Source organism: Cetorhinus maximus, chromosome 12, assembly GCF_964194155.1.
Source record: "Cetorhinus maximus chromosome 12, sCetMax3.hap1.1, whole genome shotgun sequence".
Taxonomy (NCBI): domain Eukaryota; kingdom Metazoa; phylum Chordata; class Chondrichthyes; order Lamniformes; family Cetorhinidae; genus Cetorhinus; species Cetorhinus maximus.
Window position 1 is genome coordinate 87,922,350 of NC_135890.1, and position 24,898 is coordinate 87,947,247.

At 44.2% G+C, this 24,898-nt stretch overlaps 1 long non-coding RNA gene across 1 annotated transcript in view; it reads right to left on the reverse strand.

Moving 5' to 3' along the window:
• Nucleotides 1-3,557: 3,557 nt before the first annotated feature.
• The window catches only part of LOC144687662 (uncharacterized), a 66,527-nt gene continuing 45,186 nt past the window's right edge, over nucleotides 3,558-24,898 (reverse strand). Inside the window, exon 3 of the long non-coding RNA XR_013578190.1 lies at nucleotides 3,558-6,251. This is a non-coding gene — a long non-coding RNA (uncharacterized LOC144687662). The remainder of the gene's footprint in view (nucleotides 6,252-24,898) is intronic.

The window sequence follows — 24,898 nt, forward strand, 5'->3', positions numbered from 1 at the left end:
GCACGTCTGCTCTGATGAGAAGGACGCCGATGGGGATGAGAGTGAAGGGGTAAACGGTGGTGACGATGACAGGGATGAGGTTCTCGCACTGGCTAGATGAGGCAGACGTGCTGGAGAGGCCCTCATGGCTGCCAGATTTGTGGACGATGATGACAACATGCAGTGAGGTGTCCCCATAGATCCTCACATCGCAGTGTTAACGTTTGACTCCAGTCTGGCTAATGGCAGCGCCAATACCCTCTGTGAGAATGCTCCTTTCATGGAGATACAGTGGATGCCCTAATAGTCACTCAATCGCAGGAGGATGATGACAACATGCAGTGAGGACGCTCCATAGATCTTCACACAGCTCCTGAGAATGTCTGACTCCTGTCTGGCTGAGAGCAGCTCACTTGTGCTTCATGATCAGGGCCATCTCAGAGACGCAGCCATGAAACTTTAGACACATTTGATGCTGTGCCCGCCTTCAGCACCTCAGCCTTCGGGGGCTGGTGCACAGCAACACTGGTCACAGATGCTGGTGTGATGGGGACCAGCCGCATCTTAAAGGTGCTGAGAGCACACAGAGAGGATGAGAGAACTCAGTGGCGCCTGCCCACTACATTCTGGCAGCAATGACCAGCACCGCCAAGGTGCAGGCATCAGTAATGTTCCAGGCAGTGTGAGGCTGGACCATCACTGTGGTCTGAAGGCTGCACAGAGCCCAGGGAAGAGTCCCTGGACTGAAACACTTGCCTTTTATCTTGTGCAGAAAGGTTTCACATCTGAGTGACAAGAATACTGCTCATCAGAACAAGGAGCCAAAGACAGGGAGACATTCTTGGGAGTTTATTGACAATAGTGAACAGCATGTACAAGTGACCAACACCCTTGCCCAGGATCTGCAACTACTTTTACTTAACTTTCCTAACCCTGCAGCTACGTCTTGGTGCTCCCCGGACATCCACAGCAGAGCTATAGGCAGCCTGCTGACTGCGACGCCCTGTCTGTGATGACTTTGGCAGACGTCCTCTGGAGGGCCGAGGCTTGGTGGGCCCCGGCCTGCTTTCGGGGTCCTGCTGTGTGGCAGTGGCACCCTCCTCGGACTGTGAAGCTGGAGCTGTGGAGGTCACATGAAGAGGGGATTCAGATGGGCCGGTCACTCCCAGAATCACCTGGAGTGTGCACCTCCTGATCCTCCACCCTATGGCTGCCCGAGGGCCCCCGGCTGACTCCGTGAACAGAAGGAGTAGCTGGAGTGAGATTGAGTTGCCCAGCACCCCTCTCATGTACAAACTGTTGGAGCCCAACTATGGCATCAGCAATGGAGTTAAGCCCGTGCAGCAGTGCAGGAGTGACGTCCTGGACCAAGGTCTCCATGGCGGCCGCCATCCTGCCAGTGTTGACCTTGGTGCATTGACATGCTGGCACTATCACCTCAGACTGAAGGTGGACAGACTCCTCCATCGTGCCTTGCAATCTGAGGAGTGCAGCGGACACCCCTTCCTGTTGTTCCCTAGCTTGCCTTTGCAGCTCCAGCAACTGTGACATGACCAAGTCCAGAGGCTCCTCATCTGACTCAGAATCAGCAATGTTCTGGCCTCCAGCATTTCTCCAAATGCTGGGGACCTGGGAAATCCCTGCCTCTGCCTGCTGTGGGTCAGAAAGTGCGATGTGCTCACCAGATTGTGATCCTGAGGCTACACTAAAGCTAGGTCCCACCTAGGTGTGTGTCTCTGCACTGGTGGAGGGTGTGGGTGAGCACTGTGACGGGACTTCAGGGAGGGTGCGTCCAGATTCCTCTTCAGAGGTTTCTTCCGGGCTTGATTGGAAGCCCTGGGTCATGGACTCTGTCGGCTGTTTGGCACATGTATCTGCGAAAGCAAGGGGAGATAATTAGTTCATGGCAGTGGCCTGTGAAACAGGACACATCACTCATGGTATGGCTGTCTGATGGATGTTGCACTGCTGGAACCTCACTTGGTAGAGCAGCACCGACCTCACCGTCAGCACAGGACCGGTCCCGATCATCGCCGGCCAGCTGGATGGCTCTGTTTTCGAATTCTGTTGGAACTTTGATCCCCAGCATCCCTCCACCTGTCTGTGACCTTTCCCTCCTGTTGTGAGCATGGGTAGAGATGTGGAGAGTGTATCAGGTTCCTGCCGGGCCAGATGATAAGAATGCCTGGCCTGTGTGGGTGGTGAGTGGTCCCATGGATGGGATGAGGACAATGACGGTGTGTGTGAAAGAGTGAATGGTGATGTCCCTTGCACTGGCAGTGAGTGAGGGCCCTGTGGATGTGTGATGGGTTTGTGAGTGTGTGAGTTGGGAGTGATGTAAAGAGTGACTTACCCAGGTGGAACGGAGGAGATCATTCATCCTTTTGCGGCACTGGGTGGCTGTCTTCCTCTGCAGGACATTTGCACTGACCACCACCTCCCAAGCCGCGTTGGCGACTTTGCCACCTATCCAGCCAACAGAGCGGGTGTGGGTCACATCCCAGTGGCCTCCATGGTATCCAGAAGTCACTCGAGGGACCCGTCGTTGAAGCGGGGGCTGCAACCTTTTTTCCTTTGCTGGCCATTTCTCCCGGGTAGCGGTGGTGAGCTGGTGGCAATGAGCGCTTTGCTGGCAGTTGCCGTTCAAAGGTGGTGGCCGGTGTGATGCACCAGCAGGGTACTGGCAAGCAGGCGAATGAGAGCCCACTCGCCATGGAAACTGCATGTTTCCTGACAACTAATAAATAATGAGGCGGGCTAAGGATGATACGGCATGAAAACCTGTCATTTTCATCAGCAGGTAGGACTCTATTTTACCCACCCACGACCACACTTAGTGCAATTCTGGGAAAAGTCCGCCCATTATACACACACACACACAAACACAGTGGCCACTGTTGAAGCATATACTGTTTCAATTATGTTAAGTACAATATGTTATCAGGCCCATTACAGTAATTGACTAAGCTGAATTATAATCTTATTGCACAGTATTGTAGAAGTACTAGTGATAACTTACAGCTTACCTTTCTTGGTTATGTCGGTTTCTGCATGGTCGTTGTAACATGTGATGTTGATTATATGTTCATGTAACTTATGTTAATTTTACCTCTTACCTCTTCTTAAAGGCCAGGATGCAAAAGAAGATAGAAGAAGGGATGGTCCATATGGGGTGCAGGTACTCACTGTAACTGGAAGGGTACAACATGATGGCTTCATAGTGTCAGAAACTTGGCTGTGGGGTATGGGAGCCCTGGTGGTACCTGGCGGGAGATGAGTGCAGCATTCTGGCAGCATTTGTATTTGGTAACGTGATGGGGTTCCAGTTTGTGACAGTGCTGCTGCAGTAGAATGTCACGGTCCAGGAACACTGGGGAGGGAATCTTGGAAGGTGATGGTCCTGCAAGGGCAGGGATCTGGAAGCATTGGAAATGGGGGTTATGTGTTTTGAGACTGCTGATCGGAAGCCCTTAGAAATTATAAATGTAAACATAGGAATTAATAATGAAATAGTTGACGGAAAAATGTGAAAAAAAAGTGGAAGCAAGAAGTAAGGAATTATACACATGAAGTGCTGATTAACGTAAAGTTTTTAATATAATCAAGATACAGGTGGATATAGAAAACAAACCATGACATCTAACTCATTCTTTGTTATACATGGATTTAAAATGAAATATCACGCAGATTTAACTTCAGAATAGTGTTTTCAACTAATTTTGTCTTTTTATTGCAAATGTTATTCAAATACAGTCACAGGATCTGAAAACAGAGTGAGATACATTTTGCAATAGATTATTTGATGTAAAATATCAAAAAAGCAGATGTTATTCCTCTGGGGCAGAAGTGTAGTAAATCCATGAGAGTTCTTTAAATATGTTGTTTTTGGTTAAAGTCATATCATTCTCTCAAAACCCTAAGTATCTGGTTTGATATCAATCACAATCCCCAGTATCTTTCTAACACACTTCAGCAAATGGCTGTCACTTATTTTGTTTCACTGAAACAGGCGCAATATATGCACATGTTCTTTCTGTCTGCAACCTGAGTGGTATTCGCCACGAAAACAATGCTGCCATCAAGCCTATCACACAAATAAGTGATGTGGAATATGAATTTCAGTGCTACTGTGGTGCTAGGTATGTAGGCCATACATCCCAAAGACTGGAGGATCGTATCAAACAGCATAGCCCAGCCACTGTTCGCAACGGACAAGGTACAGACTGTGCCCAACCAGCCCGTCCTTGCAAAACTCAAAAGACAGTGTCCAACGTTAGATGTGATTCCGTGATTGGACAACATTTGCTAAATAATCCCCACTGTGCTAAGAATTATGCTGACAACCACTTTAAGATCATCAGTTGGGCTCGCAATGTGGTGCATTTTCATGTACTAGAAGATATATATAGTAATACACAGGGCCCAGTTCTTTGCAGACAAAAAGAACATGTACATACATGCACCATGTTCCAACTAAACAAAATAAGTGACAGCCATTCACTGACTCATTCCTCAGGGTAATGCCTTGACCAATCAGGGTCAAATTGCCTGGTTTAAATTTCAAACAATGCTTGGTCATTAACTGTCAGTTACCATCACAGGTGCATTCTCCATGGCAACGCCACTTGCCAACAAATCAGCACTCTCCTCACATACAGTATAAATTGTTGTTTTTCCCCTTATATTGCTATTCTTGCGAGTGTCCGGATGAATGCAAAACAAAAAGCTTAGACGTATCTCTTTTTTCAGCAATACTCAAGTTCGGTACTACCAAACAACTATTTTGAGGTCTTCTGATTTATAAAGGGGGCCCTGGATCAAGACTCAATGCCAACTCATTTAGACAGCCTTGAAACTGTGAGCCGTGGTGGTGAACCTGGATGAAAATGAGATGGGAAGCATGGAAAAGACCTCTCCCCCCTCATTTAAATCAGATGCTCTGATTGTGTCTGTGTAGGTGCAGCAGTTCAGTTATCTCTCCTACCTTTTTGGAGGAAGTACCTGAGCCCCTGGGGCAAGGTAAAGGGGACGGATGTCCAGCTTTATAGAGTTCTGTTCTATTTCCTGTACTTTATGCCGGGGAATGCACATTTTCCAGACATAACCTACATGCAAATTTATCTTCACATGTCCCTTCACAGTTAGACCTGAAATGCCACCCATTCACTCATCCCTGTAGAGTGGAGATATATTTTCAAGCACACAATTTCATCAGGTGTATGGTTCATCCTACTTTCTCAACACGCTTTATAGTCAGAAATGTCTACCCATTCTGCATTCTGCATATCCACATTGGAAATGTTTTCTCCCACTATAGAAAGTCAATAGTGGGGAGGGGGAATATTTACTGAGAAAAGTAACTTACAACATGAAATACAACAAAAATTCTCCCAGTTTGGGGTTTTCTTTCCCCAACGCAGAATTGCCTCAAACCCAAGAAAAAGACAACTGCCATGACACCAGCACCATGGTTCTACTTCTCACACCATCCAGCCTCGGGAAAAAATAATCTCAAATAAAGATGGCTTTTTCTGCTGAGTAACTCATTTCACTTGGGACTTAGTAATCATGAGTGAGAAATCTTTCATCTCTTCTCCCTGAATGGTGAGTTCGAATGAAAATCCAAGGGGTGAAGAAATTGATGCCTCCCAAACTACTAAGCCAATTACTTTTCCTATATTAAAGTTGTTTCATGTAGGTGTGCTAGAAATTGTAATTCATTACAAAACATGTATTTAAAGAATTTATTTTAAAATATATCGAGATTGATTAAAGCTGAAACAAGAGAATATTTGCAGAGTTCCCCAAAAAATTATCATTTGCTGTGGAAATATTTCATGGGCAAAGGAAACCTGAAAACTAGCTGTTGTCATCATGAATTATAGTGGAATGGGTTTATTCAGTTTATGCAATATTTATGATGGCATTGTTAATCCACACTTCCGGGTATCATTAGCAATTTATTTACTAATGAAATTCCGATAAACTCTTAGGATAAAAAAACCAAATCAGAGTTTCTGATATCAACAGGACACTTTCCTCACACAAATATCTCCAGAAAATATATTAAAATAAATGATTATTGTCTGTAACCAGCTTTTTTAAGTACCACAATACTTAACTGTTTCATTTAAGTAGAGGTGTGTCCCAAGAGAAGCCTGGTGTGAACAAGTCAACCCAAGTTGTTCCTGCATCTTTCTCAGCAGTTGTTAACTCTTTGACACTGCTGGAGACTGAGGAGCAGGTCACCTGACCAGGTTTTGATGGCGAACCTGTAAAAAAGACAACATATTGGTCAATAGTCAAAGGTTCTAAGGCACAAAGGTATTTCCTGTCAATCTGTTCCAGGTTTATCACTTATACATACAAGTCTCACACAAAAACCTATACCTCAGTGGAGCACACCCTCAAGATGCAACGTACAACTGTTGTAAACCAATCTAGCTGCATAAAGATTAGTCATGTACTGACACCCAAGAAGACATACATGCTCGGTACGTGTACAAGAAAGTGCATTTGGTCCTTCAGCTTTCAGCATCTCCGGTGTGTTTTTCTGCTTGTGCATCAAGATATACATCAAGGGCCCAATCTAACCTGCAGAAAGACTTACTTAATAGAAAGGTGGAAAAGGTACAACACTTCTGACATGTCCAAGTGGCTCTGGCAGGTCTCTCTTTATGTAGACATTGCAACGTACCTCAGGTGGACTCTGTCCTCCCTTTCATTGATTCCTCTGCAGTCCCTCGGTTCATGTGGGGATGGGGGGATGTGGTTGGTGAGGGAGTGGGTGGGTGTTGGGTGGTCATGGGGGGGTCAGTTGGGTGATTGTGGGCATGGGGTCAGGTGGTTGGGAGTTGGTCAGTGGGGGGGGTGGTCAGTGGAGGGAGTCAGGTGGTCGAAGGGGGACCCGTCGGGAGGTTAGGGAGGTAGGGGGAGGAGTGCTGTGGGGAGTCAGAGTGGGGGTCAGTACTGTAATTACCCAGGAGTTAAGTTTTAATAACTCTTCCTGTGCAGCTATTACTGTAAGACAGTCGGAACCATCCAAAGTTCATGATATAAACCCTACTTTTGGATGGTTCCAATTGCAGGGCAATAACCCAATGGAAGTTTGAATTTCCTGGGCAATTGCCAGGCAATTCTTACCTGGGGTCTTCTGGGGGTGGTGGTGGGGGGGGCAGTTTCCTAGTGTATCATTGGGGTACCCCCAAGTTATGATGCCCCAGAGGTAACAGGTCTCTATCCTTTCCAAATCCTTATGAAACTGGCTTTTTACTAGCAGTGTGAGTCTCAGCATAGCCCAGTTGAAAATAAAGCTGGTAGCACACTCCCGATAAACAACCCTTCCACAAATTATCCCACATGCACCAACAAGCACGTATGTGCCTTTAGCACATGGCAGGGGGAAAAAAAAACTCCTTTGTGGAAGATAAGCTGTACTGACCGCTATGCCAGTTGAGTAGGAAATTCATATCATAAAAATAATGCAGCATAGTTACAAAAAATCATTTCACAGCAGCTAAAAATGCAGTAAAGCTCCATTTAATCTGAGATGTTGTGGAAAACATGGATTCTTGGGAGTGAGTAAGCAGCTGTAGCCTAATTAAGGAGTTGGTACAATATCATGGAACATGAAAGCAAATCACACTATAATTACCATCACCTTTTGGCGTTTGAAATTGTTTTGTATTATTTTTATGGGTAAACATTTTATTCCATTTTTAACAGTTTGCATTGGTAACCAGTTAGAGTTTGCTTCCTTTTCTTTGATGTGAGATGACTGATACAAATAAACATTGTTCATGGTTTTCTAGCAAAGCAAAATTTCATTTTTAACAATTTTACATTACATGTGGATAGAAAACCCATGGAATGTAAATGACAAAAAGTAAATTAAAGAAAAGAGAGGATAACATCGTTCAACAGAGTAAAATACCTTAACAATAATAATCTTCTCCCCACTATGATGAGACCAAGTCTGTTCAGAAATAACCTTGTTGGTTAAATTCACGGGATGTGGGCTTCACTGGCTGGGTCAGCATTTATTGCCCTTCCCTAATTGCCCTTGCGAAGGTGGGGGTGATCTGCCTTCTTGATCTGCTGCAGTCCATGTGGTGTAGGTACACCCACAGTGCTGTTAGAAAGGGAGTTCCAGGATTTTGACCCAGTGATAGTGAAGGAACGGCGATATATTTCCAAATCAGGACTTTGAGTGACTTGGAGGGGAACTTCCAAGGTTGTGGTGGTGTTCCCATCTATCTGCTGTCCTTGTACTTCTAGATGGTAGTGATTGTGGGTTTGGAAGGTGCTGACTAAGGAGCCTTGATAAGTTCCTGCAGTGCAACTTGTAGATGGTACACACTGCTGCCACTGTGCGTCGGTGGTGGAGAGAGTGAATGTTTGTGGATGTGGTGCCAACCAACCTGGCTGTTTTGTCCTTGATGGTATCCAAATTCTTGAGTGTTGTTGGAGCTGCACTCATCCAAGTAAGTGGGGAGTGTTCCATCACACTCCTGACTTGTACCTTGTAGATGGTGGACAAGCTTTGGGGAGTCAGGAGGTGAGTTACTCATCACAGGATTCCTAGCCTCTGACCTGCTCTTGTAGCCAGAGTATTTATATGGCTAGTCACGTTCAGTTTCTGGTCAATGGTAACCCCCAGGATATTTGTAGTGGGGGATTCAGTGATGGTAATGCCATTGAATGTCAAAGGGCAATGATTAGATCCTCCCTTGTTGGAGATGGTCATTGCCTGGCACTTGTGTGACGTGAATGTTACTTGCTACTTGTCAGCCCAAGCCTGGATTTTGTCCAGGTCTTGCTGCATTTAGACATGGATTACTTCAGTATCTGAGGAGTCGTGAATGGTGCTGAACATTGAGCAATCATCAGCGAATACTCCCACTTCTGACGTTATGATGGAAGGAAGGTCATTGATGAAGCAGCTGAAGATGGTTGGGCCTAGAACACTATCCTGAGGAACTCCTGCAGTGATGGGTCCTGGAGCTCAGATGACTGACTTCCAACAACTACAACCATCTTCCTTTGTGCTAGGTATGATTCCAACCAGCAGAGAGTTTTCCCCCTGATTCCCATTGACTCCAGTTTTGCTAGGGCTCCTTGATGCCGTACTCGGTCAAATGTGACCTTGATGTCAAGGGCAGTCACTCTCACCTCACCTCGGGAGTCCAGCTCTTATGTCTTTATTTAAAGCAAGGCTGTAATGAGGTCAGAAGCTGAGTGGCCCTGGCAGAACCCAAACTGGGTGTCATATAGCACATATTGTAGTACCCAGCCTACATAGCTCATGCAGGTGTAGGGTGGCTATATAGTGTCAATTTGAACTTTGCTTTGGCTGATCAATCTTCAGAATAGCATCCTTTGTTGCTGAATGTTTGTCTGCACTGCAGTCTGGCATTGAGCATGTAAAACCACCAGCATCACATGCAGTGAAAATCACAGGTAAACAGGCCAGGAGGGGTATTTTGCATGAATGTTCCTTCTGTTATTATAGAAGCTTTCTGGTTGAACTCAAAACTGGAGACATAGGTAGTTTCAACTCTTTTGAAGAATGGCTGAACCCTTAATGGAGGGATTCTGAGACTTTCTAAATATACATTTTTCCATGCTGTGACAGATCAATGAACATTGTGAAGCCAATCTAAAGAAAGAAAGGAAAGAACTTGCAATTATAGAATGTCTTTCACAACCCCAGGACATCCAAAATGTTTTACATCCAATACAGGAAGTTTGAAGTGCAGCCATTGCTGTAATGCAGAAAATGCAGCAGCACAGCAAGCTCCCACAAATAGCAAAGAGATCATTATCAGGAAATCTGTTCTGGTGATGTTTTTTGAGAGATAAATATTGACCAGGAGACTGGGGAGAACTTCCCTGCACTTCTTCAAATGGTGCTATGGGATCTTTTATGGTCCTTGGAGACATAGATAGAGCCTTGGTTTAACATCTCATCCGAAAGCCAGCACACCCAAAAGTGCAATACTGTGCTGAAGTGTCAGACATGACTACGTGCTCAAATCTCCTGACTAGAACTTGAAACCACAGCTTCTGATTCAGTGATGAGGGTGCTCCCATTAGTCAAGCCCTCCCTGCCGCATGTGTGGAATAATACATAAAGGACTTTGTGGTATGCACGTTAGTTAAGTTGCGTGGCATCACAAAACTGCACATGGCATTAGTCTCTGAAAACAGTGGGCCCACTGTTAACTGCAGAAAAGCCAGTTCCCAGCTCTGATATCAATGAAACAGGGTTACCCACAGTAATAAGAACCCCTGCATCCCTTACAGCTTGGTATCTTGCAATGCAAGTCATCACTATATATATTCCAATTAGAGAAGCAATGGTATTAGGGAATTTGTACAATTGGAGACACAAAGTGTAAGGGTAGCAAGAAAACATGTAAACATGTACACTACTACCATTGAACAACAAATTAAAATAACCACATAGTCTACAATTCGTTTATTATGCAAAAAGGAAAGCATCGGGTATCAAAAGGAGAAACCCGCTCCCGGGGTAACCAGTCACTGGTTAGATTGTTGATTGGGGTGGTCCCCTAGCTCACATGAAGACAGGTTCCGTGTCCAATTAAGAGCAGTAAGCGGGCTCTCGAAGTTCGAGTGACAATCGGAGACCTTTTGGCTTCAAGGAGCACCCAGTTGCTGTAAAATTAAATTACTGAATGTGTGCTTCAGCAGAAAGCTGCTTCCTCAGTCATTTTTCATTAATTTAATTTAAAACCAGAAAAAGCAGCCACTGTGGAGGGGTGTGTGGTGGAGGAATCCCTTTAGAGGGCCTGTAGGCAGAGGGCTGACACCCTAGCCTGCCACTGGGTGCCCACCTCCTTTGTCATGTCAGGAAACTGGAAGCCAAATGGAAAATCTCACAGTCAGCCTCCATTTCTTACCCTTAACAAAGCTCCTAATGAGCCTAATTGCTAGCCTGCCTTGTTGGGCTGACAGCCTTGCTCGGCCCTGAACCCACTTTGGCCAAAATAGCCAAAGTCAGGAATGGAGCCAGGAAATCGGCACACCAGCTGGCCGACTAATTTTTGGGCTACATTCATCTTCGTTCCCAACCTCAGTGGGGCCTGAAAATTCAACACAAAGTGTCTGACTCCTGCGGGAAACTCTCCACTGGCTGGCTCACACCTAGCATAAAGGAATATTGGCCCAAAACTTCAAATCAGAATTGGAACCCCTGTGTCTAACTCTGATCAGACAGAAAACTACCCACTTTCCTGCATACATTGAAAAGTCTCCAACTTCCAATGGAGGACCTTGCAGAACTCCCTCAGTGCAGGAATCTGCGCAGAGAGCAGCGAAGAGAACCTGCATAGAAACCACTAGCTGCCATATTCTGGTGAAAGTTTAAAGGTCCGCAAGCTTCTAAGTGTGTTTGTAAATGAGTGTATGGGTAAATATGTGAGTGAACACGTGAGTGTGTAGGTCTGTAAGTGGGTAGGTGGGGTGCGTAGGGCGGAACCTGGGTAAGGTGGCAACTAGGTAAGATGGTAGTTGGGTAAGGTGGTAGCTGGGTAGATTGACAGCTGGGTAGGGTGGGTGAGTGGATAGGGTCGGTAAGTGGGCAGATGAATCGGTGGGGGAGTCAGTGGAGTGGGGTTCAGTGTGAGTGATTGGGGGTCAGTTACATAGTTACCCAGGAGTTAGACCAGGACTTTTCTGTCTAACATTTCCTGAGTAACTATCGAGTTAAGCAAATTGGAATTGTCCAAAGTCTGTGACTCTATCTCAGAGTTGGGGATTTTTTCAAAGGGCCCTAGGGAGCAAGAGAATTGCACATTGGAAGTTTAAACTTCCCAGGCAATTCCCACAGAGCCAGTGCATTGGAACTTCCAACAGGGTCCCGAAGCGCATCTTCGGGTGTTCATCCGGTCTCCAACAATTCAGAGACTGCAAGACCTGGGCCATTGCTTTTTGAGGCCAATAATCTCAACCTCAGGACCTCACTTCAGGAGTTCCTCAGGGCAGATACCTGGGTCAAATACCTTCAGCTGCTTTACCAATGACATGCCCTCAATCATAAGATCTGAATTGGAGACATTTACTGATGATTGCACAGTGTTCAGTGCCATTCACAACTCTTCAGTTTGTGCCCACAAGCAGCAAGACCTGAATAACATTCAGGCTAAGCAGATCAGTGCCAAGTAAAGATAAAACACTGCAGATGCTGGAAATCTGAAACAAAAACAAAAGTATAGGAAAAACTCAGCAGGTCTGACAGCATCTCTGGAGAGAAAGACAGAGTTAACGTTTCGAGTCCGTATGACTCTTCTTCAGAGCTAAAGAGAAGTAGAAATGAGTGCCAAGTAGAAATGGAAATGAGTGCCAAATCAGTGCCAAGTAACATTTGCACCACACAAGCGCTAGGCAATGACCATCTCTAACAAGAGAGAGTCTAACCACCTCCCCTTGACATTTAATAGTGTTATCATCACTGAGTCCCTACCATCAACATCCTGGGAGTCACCATTGACCAGAAGCTTAACTTGACCAGCCACGTAAATCCTGTGGCTACGAAGGCAGGTCAGATGCTGCAACTGGCAAATCACTGCCTTACTCCCCAAAATCTTTCTACCATTTTCAAGACATAAGTCAGGAGTGTGATGGAACATTCTCCACTTGCTCAGATAAGTGCAGCTCCAACAGCACTCAAGAAAATCAACACCATCCAGGACAAAGCAGGCCACTTGATTATTACCCCTTCCACCATCTTAAACATTCACCCTGGCATACTGTGGCGATGGTGCATATCACCTACAAACGCATTGCAATAACTTGCCAAGGATACTTCAACAGCATTGCTCAAACCACGACCCCGAACATCTAAAAGAACAATAGTAGACGATGCATAGGAACACCATCCAAGCTCCCCTCCAAACTCTCTTGGAACTGTATTGCCATTCCTTCACTGTCACTGGGTCAAAATCCTGCAATTCCGTCCCTAACAGCAGTGTGTGTGTACTTAAACTATGGGACTGCAGTGGTTCAATAATGCAGTTCACACCACCTCCTCAAGGGCAATTAGGGATGGGTAATAAATACTGACTTTGCCAACGATGCCCATATCCCATTAATCAATTAGTAAAAATCATCTATATATGATGTTTGTAGTTAAGAGCATTTAGGGCTTTTTTCAAAAGGTAGAATTCACCAGTTTTTTGTCAATTGGATATCAGTCCAGGTATTTTTTAAAATATAAATGCAGACATTCCAGTTAATCCTCTTCCCCACCAAAATTATTTTGCGATTTCCATTTCATTTATTCTTGTTTGTTCACTTTCTTTTTGGTTTTAGATTTGATACTTAAATGCACTGTAAATAGAGAACCAAATAGGTGAGTCTTACATTGAACTTCTAGCCTGCAATGCTTTTCCAGTTCTGTACTGCGAGCCAACTTAAACAAAAGCAAAACTTGTGGCATTGCTTGGCTGATCTAGTTTTACTTGGGAGCAAAATGTCCTTGCAGGAAAAATTTTGAGTTGGAAACAGCCTAAAGAAAAAAACAAATTAAAGGCCTTCTAGACCATAATCCATGACATCAGATGGACTCACATCTGCTAGAAACTAGGTGCTCAAGTAAATGGGCTCACATCACTTGTGATATTAGATCAATGATAAATTTGAACACTCTTTTTCAGGCATTAATAGTCATTTCTCAGACTATCTTCCTTTTGCCTGGTCAAATCTGTCAACTGTGCTACCATTTAAGGAGGAAAACTACAAACAGGTCGGTTGGGGGGTGGGTGTGATTGGATGGCGGGGCCAGTCAGGCCTGGTCGGGTGGGTTGTACTATATGGTATGATGCACATGTCTGACAATTCAACAACTTATTCAATATAACAGTTTGCTATATTACCCAATAAAAGGAATTTTGAGTTTTAACTTGATGGCTCAAATCTTCCGATCAGTGTTGGAACTGTAGCGTCCAACACTGATCAGACTGAAAACTACCCATTTGCATGGCCAGCCCTCTGATCCATGTTACAGAAGGACTCCCTCAGCACAGGAATCCAAGCACGGAGCAGCGGTGAGAATCAGCACAGAAGAAACACCCCCTTTTTACAGCATGAGCTGCAGTGAGGTTTAAGTTTAAATATCCAGTGTGAATGCTAGTGAATGGGTGATGGTTGAATGTTAGTGAATGGATGAATGAGTGAATGGGTAAGGTGGTAGGGTAGACAGGAGGGTGAGGTAAGTGGGTTGTGTGGCAGGTGTGTATGGTGGCAGGATGGCATGGGTAGAGTAGCAGAGTGGATGAGATGGCAGGTGGCAGGGTGGCAGTTGGGTATGGTGGCAGATGGGTGAGGTGCTAGGGTGGTAGGCAGGTAAGGTGCCAGGTGGGTAGTGTGGTAGGCGGATGAAGCGGTAGTTTGGCCAGTGGGTGAAATGGTAGGGTGGCAGGTGGGTGAGATGGTAGGATGGCAGGTGGTTGGGGTGGTAGCATGGCCAGTGGGTGAGATGGTGGGGTAGCAGATGGGTGAGGTGGTAGCATAGCATGTGGATGAGGTGGTAGGGTGGCAAGTGGGTGGTGGTCTGGCAAATGTGTAGGGTGCCAGGTGGGTGAGGTGGGTAGGTGGGTGAGTGGATTGGGGGGTAGTTGGGTTGGGACAGGTTGTCAGGTCAGGAACTAGTCAGATCGGGTCTCTTAGTGAGACCTACTGAACAAACCCTTACAACAGGTTTTCGGGTTAATTGGGGGGTCGAGGGGGAGTCTGTGAGGTCAGTATGAGTGTTTGAGATGGGTGTCAGTTCTGTAGTTACCAAGGGGTTAGACTAGAATTTTTATGTCTAACGTTTCCTGGGTAACTATCCAGTTAAGTACTGCAGAACTTTTCGAAGTCTCCAACTAACTCAGATTTGGAGACTTTTCTGGAGAGCCCCAGGAAGCAGGCAAATCACCCATCAGAAGTTCAAACTTCACCAGGCAATTGCCACGGAGTCAGCGCATCAGGGCTTCCCCGGGTTCCCAACACGCATCTTGGGTTGTATACCCGATGATTGGAGACTGGAAGACGTTGGCTCATTTGAAAAGCTTCACATTGAAAGTGAAAGTTCAGCAATAAACAAAATCATCTTTGTTTGGAAGATTATCTGCTCCTTACTTTGTGAATGAACTGAAAATACAGGCCTGGAAACTGGTTTGGCACAAATCCATACAACTCTGAGACAAACAATTGAAAAATCTCTGAACCGCTGTGCGAGTCACATGAAACATGCATTTTGCATCCTGCATTCTGTGCCTTACTGGATAACGGATTCCACATATATTTTTTCCAGTTTAAATTTCTAAAATTGAAATGTCGTGCTCCAAGATCGTTTTTGGGTAATTTTGCAGCAAGGTATATTAGAAAATAGCAATCTGCTTATGTTTGAAAGTTTCAATTATGGCAGTACTTTATGAATGTTTTTTTCCTAGCCCTCCCTCTCTGACCAACATTTAAACTTCAATAATTACTTAGGTTAAACTCCAACACAGAAGCATTGCTTTGTGGCTATATTGGCCCTTTTTTATGTGACGTGCATAAGAAAATGTTACAAGTGTTAACTTGCACGTAAATTTAAAATGATTTATTCCATGTGATTTTAAAATCTTTATTCAATTTAGAGAAGTGTTGATGTTTATCGCAATTAAGTTATTTATGTAATACAACAACTTATAATTCAAAAATTGACTGATATTTTTACTGCAAGACATGTAATAATATTGGTTTTGCATATTGACAGGTCAGCAGCACATGTGCTAAACTGACAAAACATTGTTCAATGGCTTTAGTTATAAATTTCACATATTTTGGTGAGCACATTTTGGGGCATGTTTCCTGAGTTTTACCCAGTTTTCTCCTCTGAAGGTATTAGTTCATGCTGGGACATGATTTCACAGGCATCAGCAAATCTCGACAGCTTCAATTAAATGGCCTCACATTCACAGACAGTGACTCTTAGCAAGCCCATTTGCCTTTGGGGCATTAGAACTGAACCTGATCCTGCCCCCGCCTGAAATGAGGATACTGTCAATATATTGCAGTTGGCAGGGTGGTTGTTGGAGGAAGCCCCAGCTGGTTTTTCTCTCCCTAGTTCAGAAAGGGGGTAATTTTAAGCAAACAAAATTATTGAGAAACCAGTAAGCAAAGAAAAAAAAGATGCTGACAGCCATGGAATATTCTATCCATAATGTGATGGAACAGGAATCTATCAGGATTGGGTGAAACATCAGTTTTACTTCCCATCCAATATCGTTCCCCATTCACTTGGGAATAAATTCGGGCTGGATGTAAAATGAATGTTGCACATGATCTTATCAGTTTCATGACAGATGAGTTGGCTTAAAATTGCTCCTGATGAAGCCCATATTAATGTTTCCACTACTGCTCAGGTTGGTATTAACCAATTCATGAGAGTTAAAGCTCTAGCAATCCATGTGGTTTAGCATAATTCTGTGACTTATGCACGAAGCAATCTTGAAGAAGGAGGGAATTATACCTATAATACAATGCAACTGGTCCTTGTTAACCTCCTTAGAATGGTTTGCAATTATTAATTCAATGTCAATGAATTTTACAAGTAGAATTCAGAAGCTCTTGAGTCCCAGGCAATCTTACAAGTCCTCAGCCAAAATCTCTGCGAGGACAATGTTTTGGAGTCTGAAGAGGAAAGACTAAAGTACCACCAAGACAATGTTCAGTGCAGCAGATAAACTGTGGCTACGGGGCAAGGTACAGTAACACCTGTTTAACAAGTAACTTATTTACATTGCAATCACACTTTTGTTCAAAGTACAATGTTAGACTTCAGATTTTTAACATTTGAACCAATAATTTCTTTCCGTTTAGCAATTCAAATCAAGCTGTGCTACGTTAGCTACCTTCGAGGAATGGATACTAATATAAATTTGTTTGCATTTACAAAATGAAAGAAATAAAGGGGGCTAAATTCGATAGTCCCTGAAAATGGACACGGGGACTGTGACGCATGATTAACCCACTACCATTGACTGCAAAGCAGGCAACATGCCAACTTCATGTTACCAGTTGTTTTAAATGATTTCAGCATCCAACCAGCACTAACTGTGCGGCTGATTAGCTGGATGCCTAAGCAGGGGGCCAACATTGTGAGTAGCTAATGCCAATTTTAATTAACCTGCACCTCTTAAAGGGGGAGTGCATTGTTGCTGGAGCAGGTGCAGGTAGCCACGCAGGAAGTGAATCTGACCTGTGAAACATTGCATGTTGGCAAAACCCAGGAGGAGCTGGCTCCAAGGTTGTCAGATGCTGACTGGAGGCGTTGATTGAGGAGGTGGAACATAGGAGAGATATCTGTATGGATAGCTGTGGATATCAATGCCAGGGATCAAATCCTGGGGAGCTGGATGCAGTGCAGAAAGAAGTTCAATGATCTCAGATGCATAGTCAAGATCAGTGAATGCATCTTCAAAATCCCACCAACTGTACCACTAGCGTCATACACTCCTCAATTCACTACACCCCTATCACTCACCTCCCAACAATCTCTATCAGGACTCATACCTGACATTTATATGCTCTACTGTACCCTCACACACTTAGGATTGCTGCAAGCCTCACACTGACACCTCACAGCTTGCACACATTCCCCAAACATTCAATCATGACAGCCAAATCACTCAAACAGATTGAACCACACTCGCTGACACAAATCCCTCTCTTCCGGGACAAGGTGGTATACAACTGGAGGCAGCTGAAGCTAACTGAATGGGAACAGGTGAGCCTCATGGCTTGATGCCCATGGACAAGACAGTGCTGACCATCATATGGATGTCCATTACTGAGGCCATGGCTGGTGGAGGGGTTGAAACCATCAACGATGACAGTACCTTCATACCTAATCCTTCTTCTCACATCCCACATCCCCCTAATCACAAACTCTCCTCTGATTTAGAAACTAAAGATGGTGTATCTCATACTACAATGCCCTCCTTTCCTGCACCACAACCTTACTCATGTGCCTTTTATTTTTTCAGGTATCTAAGATATGCAACCTGACCAGGCAATGGAGGGACAACAAGAAGGCTGATGAAGACGCCACATATACATATTCATATTCACTCAATTTAACACTCGTAACCACCAGCTCAGATTCTAGAACTGCATGGTTTAGAGGTGGGACACAATAAGACACTAGGCATAAGTGTTCTGCCAACAGAACAGAGTGGAAGGATAGCACAGGTATCAGCTCACCAGAAAATGGGATGACACACCAAATTCTGCTGCAGAGGACTCAGATGAGAATTTCACTGGGTAGTGTACAGAAGAAAGCTGAGGGACAGGAACAATGACATATTTGGTGCACTGGCAGGCCTGCCAGAAAGCCTACAGTCAATGTTAAGGAGCATAGAGGAGTTCAGAACCAACTGGGTTTTACATAGAGCATGAGACCCATCCTTTCCAACATGGAAATGGTGGCCAACTGCTTTTACACAGTTACAGACCCAACCAGGATGCAGTATCTGATGCCCATTGTCTCAGCTTCTATTACAATAAAAGTAGCTTCTAACAAAAGTCTGAGTGCGGCAGAGGAACTTTTGCAAAATGCACTTGCTTCCATTCAAGCTCAGACTGCTCTTCATGGCTGTGGATTACAGTGTACAAAGGACCTGTCTTGCACCAATTATACTGCAGCCACTGCAGTAGCACCACACAGGAGGACTAGGACAGGCAAAGGCACACAGAAGGCAGGGGAAAGCCCAACAATAAATAGTTTATGTTTATGCAGTATGGAATGATTTCATTTATAAAAATACTGGTATTGCTCTGCGATGAGCTCTTCATGGACAGCATGGGCAGAAAGAGGCTGACAAGTTGCCTCTTCTCTTCCTCCTGTTTTTCCTCCTCATACCCCTGCTCCTTAGTTCCTTTCCACATGGCAGGGTCTGCACCTTCATGATGCTGGGGTCATGCAGCATTCAGCAGACCACAGTGAACATTGACTTCTGCTCTGCTGAGTACTCCAAAGTGGTCCGGGGAACAGAAGCTTTCTTTCAGCGCCTCAATGATCTGCTCTATCAGATTTTGTACGGCAGTATGGCTTTCATCGTTTGCATGCGGTGTTCGTATGTGTGGGTTGCGTATGAGAATCATCAGCTATGTCATCAGCAGAAAGCCCATGTCATTCAGTAGCCACCCTTTGCTCTGTCATGGTGATACAAATGCAGCTGGCACAACAGATTGCCACAGAATTAAGGCAAAATGACTGCTGACAGGATACAGCACATTTAGTTGCATGATTCTCTTTGTATGGTCATACACTAGCTGGATTTTGAAGGAGTGGAATCTGTTTCAACTCTATTAGGGGAAGTGATGACATGTGGCAGGCACAAGGAGATGTGCACGCAGTCAATAGCATCCTGCACCACGGGGATGCCTGCAATCCTAGCAAAGTGGCGTTCTCGCTCCTTCTGCTTCTCTCTGGCAACAAGATTGTGGTCAAGTCTCAATGATTAGAGAATGCTAATGTCCTCCCTTATGCAACAATAGACAGCAAAGGGCAAGATGTTGCAAATATCTCCAGTTCCAGCCTGGAAGGAGCCAGACATATAAAGGTTCATTACCAGTCACTTGCACAGCCACTGGCAATGCGGAACTCGCCCTTCTCTGGGTTGCAGTTATGGCTGCAGCAAGTGTCAGATTTCAGTGAGGATGCCTTACTAATGTGTAGACAGCCCATGCATTGTTCCTTGTGGAGGATCAGTTAAGATAATTGTTCTTTGAATATTGTGGGTTGCCTATGACCTCCACTTTCTAAAAAAATTAATTTAACAGGATGTGGACATCGCTGGCTAGGCTCACATTTATTGCCCGTTCCTAATTGCCCTTGAGAAGGTGGTGGTGAGCTGCCTTCTTGAACTGCTGCACTCCCTTAAGTATAAGAATACCTACAGGGAGGGAGTTCCAGAATTTTGACCCAGCAAAAGTGAGGGAAGGGTGAAATTTTTCCAAGTCGAGACGGATGTGTAGCTTGCAGGGGAACCTGCAGGTGGTGGTATTCCTATGTTTCTGCTGCCCTTGTCCTTCTAGAGGGTAGCAGTCGTGGGTTTGGAAGGTTCTGTCTAAGGAGCCTTGGTGAGTTCCTGCAGTACATCTTGTAGATGACACACACTGCTGCCACTGTGCATTGGTGGTGGAGGGAGTGCATGTTTGTGGAAGGGATGCCAATCAAATGGATTTTTTGTCCTGGATGGTATCAAGCTTCTTGAGTGTTGTTGGAAATGCACTCATCCAGGCAAGGGGAGAGTATTCCTTCACATTCCTGGCCTGTGCCTTAGAGATGGTGGACAGGCTTTGGGGAATCAGGAGGTGAGTTAGCCACTGCAGAGTTCCTAGCCTCTGACCTGCCCTTGTAGCCACAGTATGTACATGCTTGGTCCAGTTCAGCTTCTGGTCAATGGTAACCCACAGGAAATTGATAGTGGGGGACTCAGTGATGGTAATGCCATTGAATGTCAAGGGGCAATGGTTAGATTCTCTCTTGTTAGAGATGGTCATTGCCTGGCACTTGTGTGCCATGAATGTTACTTGCCACTTGTCAGCCCAAGCCTGGATATTGTCCAGGTCTTGCTGCATTTGGACATGGACTGCTTCAGCATCTGAGCAGTTGTGAATGGTGCTGAACATTGTACAATCATCAGCAAACATCCCCACTTCTGACCTTATGATGGAAGGAAGGTCATTGATGAAGCAGCTGAAGATAGTTGGGCCTATGACACTACCCTGAGGAACTCCTGCAGCAATGTCCTGGGACTGATGTGATTGACCTCCAACCACCAGAATCATCTTTTTTTGTGCTAGGTGTGACTCCAACCAGCGGAGAGTTTTCCCCCTGATTCCCATTGACTCCAGTTTTGCTAGGGCTCCTTGATGCCACACTCGGTCAAATGCTGCCTTGATGTCAAGGGCAGTCACTCCCACCCCTGGTGTTCATCTCATTTGTCCATGTTTGGACCAAGGCTGTAGTGACATCAGGAGCGGAGGGACCCTGGCAGAACCCAAACTCAGCTTCAGTGAGCCGGTTATTGCTAAGCAAGTGCCACTTGATAGCACTGTTGATGACCCGTTCCATTATTTCATTGATGATGGAGAGTAAACATTCTGGGGCGGTAAATGGTGGGGTTTGATTTGTCCTGCTTTTTTTGGGCAGGACATACCTGTGCAATTTTCCGCATAGCCGGTTCGATGCCAGTGTTGTAGCTGTACTGGAACAGCTTGGCTAGGGGCATCGCAAGTTCTGGAGCACAAGTCTTGAATACTATTGCCAGAATATTGTCAGGGCCCATAGCCTTTGCAGTATCCAGTGCCTTCAGCCATTTCTTTTTATCATGTAGATTAAATCGAATTGGCTGAAGACTGGCATCTGTGATGCTGGCGCCTCAGGAGGAGGCCGAGATGGATCATCCACTCAGCACTTTTGGCTGAAGATTGTTGCAAATGCTTCCTCTTCCAGTAGCTTGTCCTGCTCTGTGTAACTTACGTTCATTCTCCAAGTCATGCTGCATTCCAAGAGGAATGGTGACTGGTGCACCCATGTTATGGAGCAGCTAGTTTGTGCAGAAGCTTTAAAATCAACAAAATGCACTTCAACACCAGTGCAGCGCTACCTGTCAACTTTTATAACTTTAAACAACTGTAGAAAATATGAACCACTCGTAGAATCAAAGCAACAGCCATAAAAAGACCAACCAGCAACTAACCTGTAATGAGTTGATAATCTAGTGCTTGTGTGGAGGGTCCTTCCTGGTGCTGAATGTGTGCTCAGCAGTGCGAAGTTAAGAGAGGGCATTAGCTGGAGCATTGAGCTCTAAAATGGCGCTGCTGGTGCCTAAATAGTTTTTCATGCTGTTTGACTTATGATCTGCCTGCTCTGCATACTCCAGTGGCCATTCACTATGTGCAGGCTAATGCCCTCATCAATATTGCACCCAACACAACTCATCCCAAAAGTATGTGCGTGTACTGCAGACAGCATTTTAGTCTCCAAACGGCATCCATAGAACCGAAAGAATGAACACTACTGATCCTAATTTGCCACTGTCACCATTTCTTCATCCTCAGCAAAAAGCAGCTTTCACATTTCAAAGGCCGAATTTTAGAAAATCTGGTCACGAGCCGACTTTAAAAAAGACTGCCCCACAGCAATAATACGCTGTGGGCAACTTTAACCTAATTGTGAGAATTCTGCCCCTCAGAACAAGAAAGAAGTTCCACTCTTGAAATCTGCCTGCTAAGCTGTAGAGTTGTAGCAGTGCCAGAGCTCAGTAATGGCCACTGCTGGGACTACAAGCTGTTCTGAAAAGGGAGACAACTAAGGTATGTGCAAAATGTTTAGGGTGGAATCGAGGATCCTACGGAGGAGGGAAAGTGGTTGTGCCTGGGTTCTGGAGGCCAGGAGGAGAGGCACAAAATTTATACCCCGAAGGAGATACCCCCCCACCAACTTCCTTCCCCCCTCTTCACCTGAGATGGTGAAGCAGCAGGTGGCATCCTTCGTTCCACCTTCCCAGCCATACATATTATTGCAACAGGAATGGACACAGCCCCTCAAGGCCAGCTAAGACCTTCAAGAGGCCTAAGGGTAAGTGGGCTGACTGGTGCCTTTCTCGCCTACCGTATTATGGGGGACAGTTCGGGGGTGGGTGGAAAGACAGTGGGCTAGCGCTCATCCTGTTTTCTTTCCCCCACCCCCTATAAATATGGCAGCGGGGCAGGGGTGGAGGTGGAGGGCATAAGTTTCTCCTCCAAGTAGAGCATGGACTTCTCTTTAAATGTCTCATTCATATTTTATAGCGTAGCCAAAAGACAGCATTCCCAGGTGAAATAATCCATGGAAACATTTCCAGAGAATTGCGTTTGGCAAGAAACTATTTTGCAATACTCTTCATTCTTTCATTCTTTGCATTCTTTACATTCCATGTACTCTGGTCCACAAAACACCCACTCAGTCCTGGTTTGAATGCATTCATGTGCTCGTGCTTAACTCTTTATTAGTAATATTCAAATCATAATGCAATGGCTAAAAATCCCAATTATACTCTAGCTGCTAACAGGACTAAGGGATTTGGGTTAATTTTTATGATTAGATAAAGCAACAGACATAAGTTAGTTCTCCCTTACAGATGAGTGCTAAATACCACAATATTAATTTAAAGAATCCAAATCATATTGTGTCATTACATAATCAGAGTCAAATTAAGCAAAAGAAAAGACAGGCTTTAATACATGTCACTGTACTACCCAAAAGTAGAAAACTGATAACAACATTGGTAGACTGTTATTCAATTTTATAATCTCAGCAGTACAACAGGTGTAACTTTGGGTGTTCTTCATCTTTACAATTGGGTTACAACCTTCTAATTAAGGTTTCAATCATGTATATTGACTGCCAAGTTTAATGGCTTCCTCCACAACATATTAATTATTGAATGATATGACAGATTGACACGATTTTTGGACAATACATTTGGACAATACAAAAGATTTGCTTTTCCCTCATTCTTTTTGATGATTTTTCACACTGTAATGTTACCTGTATGTGCAAAATAAGAATTATTTTCTTTCCTTGTCCTTTCGATCACAGCCTGTATATCTTTGTGTCCCATCGCCAGAATAATTCATTATTGATGTGGAATTATTTATGACAATATCAAAGCGTGCTAATGGAAAGATAGTAATAAAACCTAGCCCTCAGAATTTTCTAGAGGTTTTGCTGTCTCTGGAGCATTTCACTAGCTCTTTCCAAGTCCCCAACTAAGGAATAGCACAAACATGATCAATGCCTGCTTTCTTTAACTTTCTAATACTAGCTGTGTACTATACTTAGAGAAATTGGGAAAGATTTGTTGCAAATAGAGAAAACATTGCAATCACTGCTAATTGTAAACAAATTGTGCTGCATCTGGATGACGTTACACATTTTAACAGTGAATACAGAGCAATGAAATCTTTGAAAGTATTAATTTTCAATACCTCCTATTAATTTTAGTAGATAAAATGTATAAGAATGATATACTATTGATTAAAGGAGGAAAATACAGAGCACTTTAAGTGCCAAGTAAAGTATTATACAATATATTCAATTATCCCATGCTTTTTTTCAAATGTAGAACATCAAAAAACAATGTAATAGCATAAATTCTTCAACATTTTCTGGGACAACTTTGAAACAGAAATCACCTACACTATATACCAACTTATCTTGCACAAGCACAGCGAGTGCCAAAAGCAGATATAGTTGAGGATAAAAATATAAATGTCTCAGAGCAGTTCTTTAAGTTTTGTAAAATATTCTAAATGGATACACCCACTTCATGTAAAAAATGTATTTTATCTTTATAAGCCAAAATAACCATCATTCTTTAAACAGCAATAAGTTCTAGGGGCACTGTACATTCTTCAAATATGGAGGGACGTTCTGAATAAAAGTCTAAAGTTAATTATGTTTACTTCATTAAAATATTTTGGCAACATTGAGTACTACTGTTAAGATATTTGGTTGAGAAGGCAAGATATAACTTAGTTTAATCTTTCTTTAAGTTCTAGAAATATCTTAGAAATTAAAACTCACATCCCAAATATAAGGGCAGTAAATGTAAAAGGTTGCTCTTTGTTTTTTTCATGGGATGTAGGCATCACTGGCAAAGCCAGCATTTATTACCCACTGAACCATTTCAGTGGGCAGTTAAGAGTCAACCACATTGCTATTGGTCTGGAATCATGTGTAGGCCAGACCAGGTAAGAACAGCAGATTTCCTTCCCTAAAGGACATTGGTGAACCAGATGGGTTTTTAACAACAGTTGACAATTGTTTCATGGTCACCATTACTGAGACTAGCTGTTTTTTTTCAATTCCAGA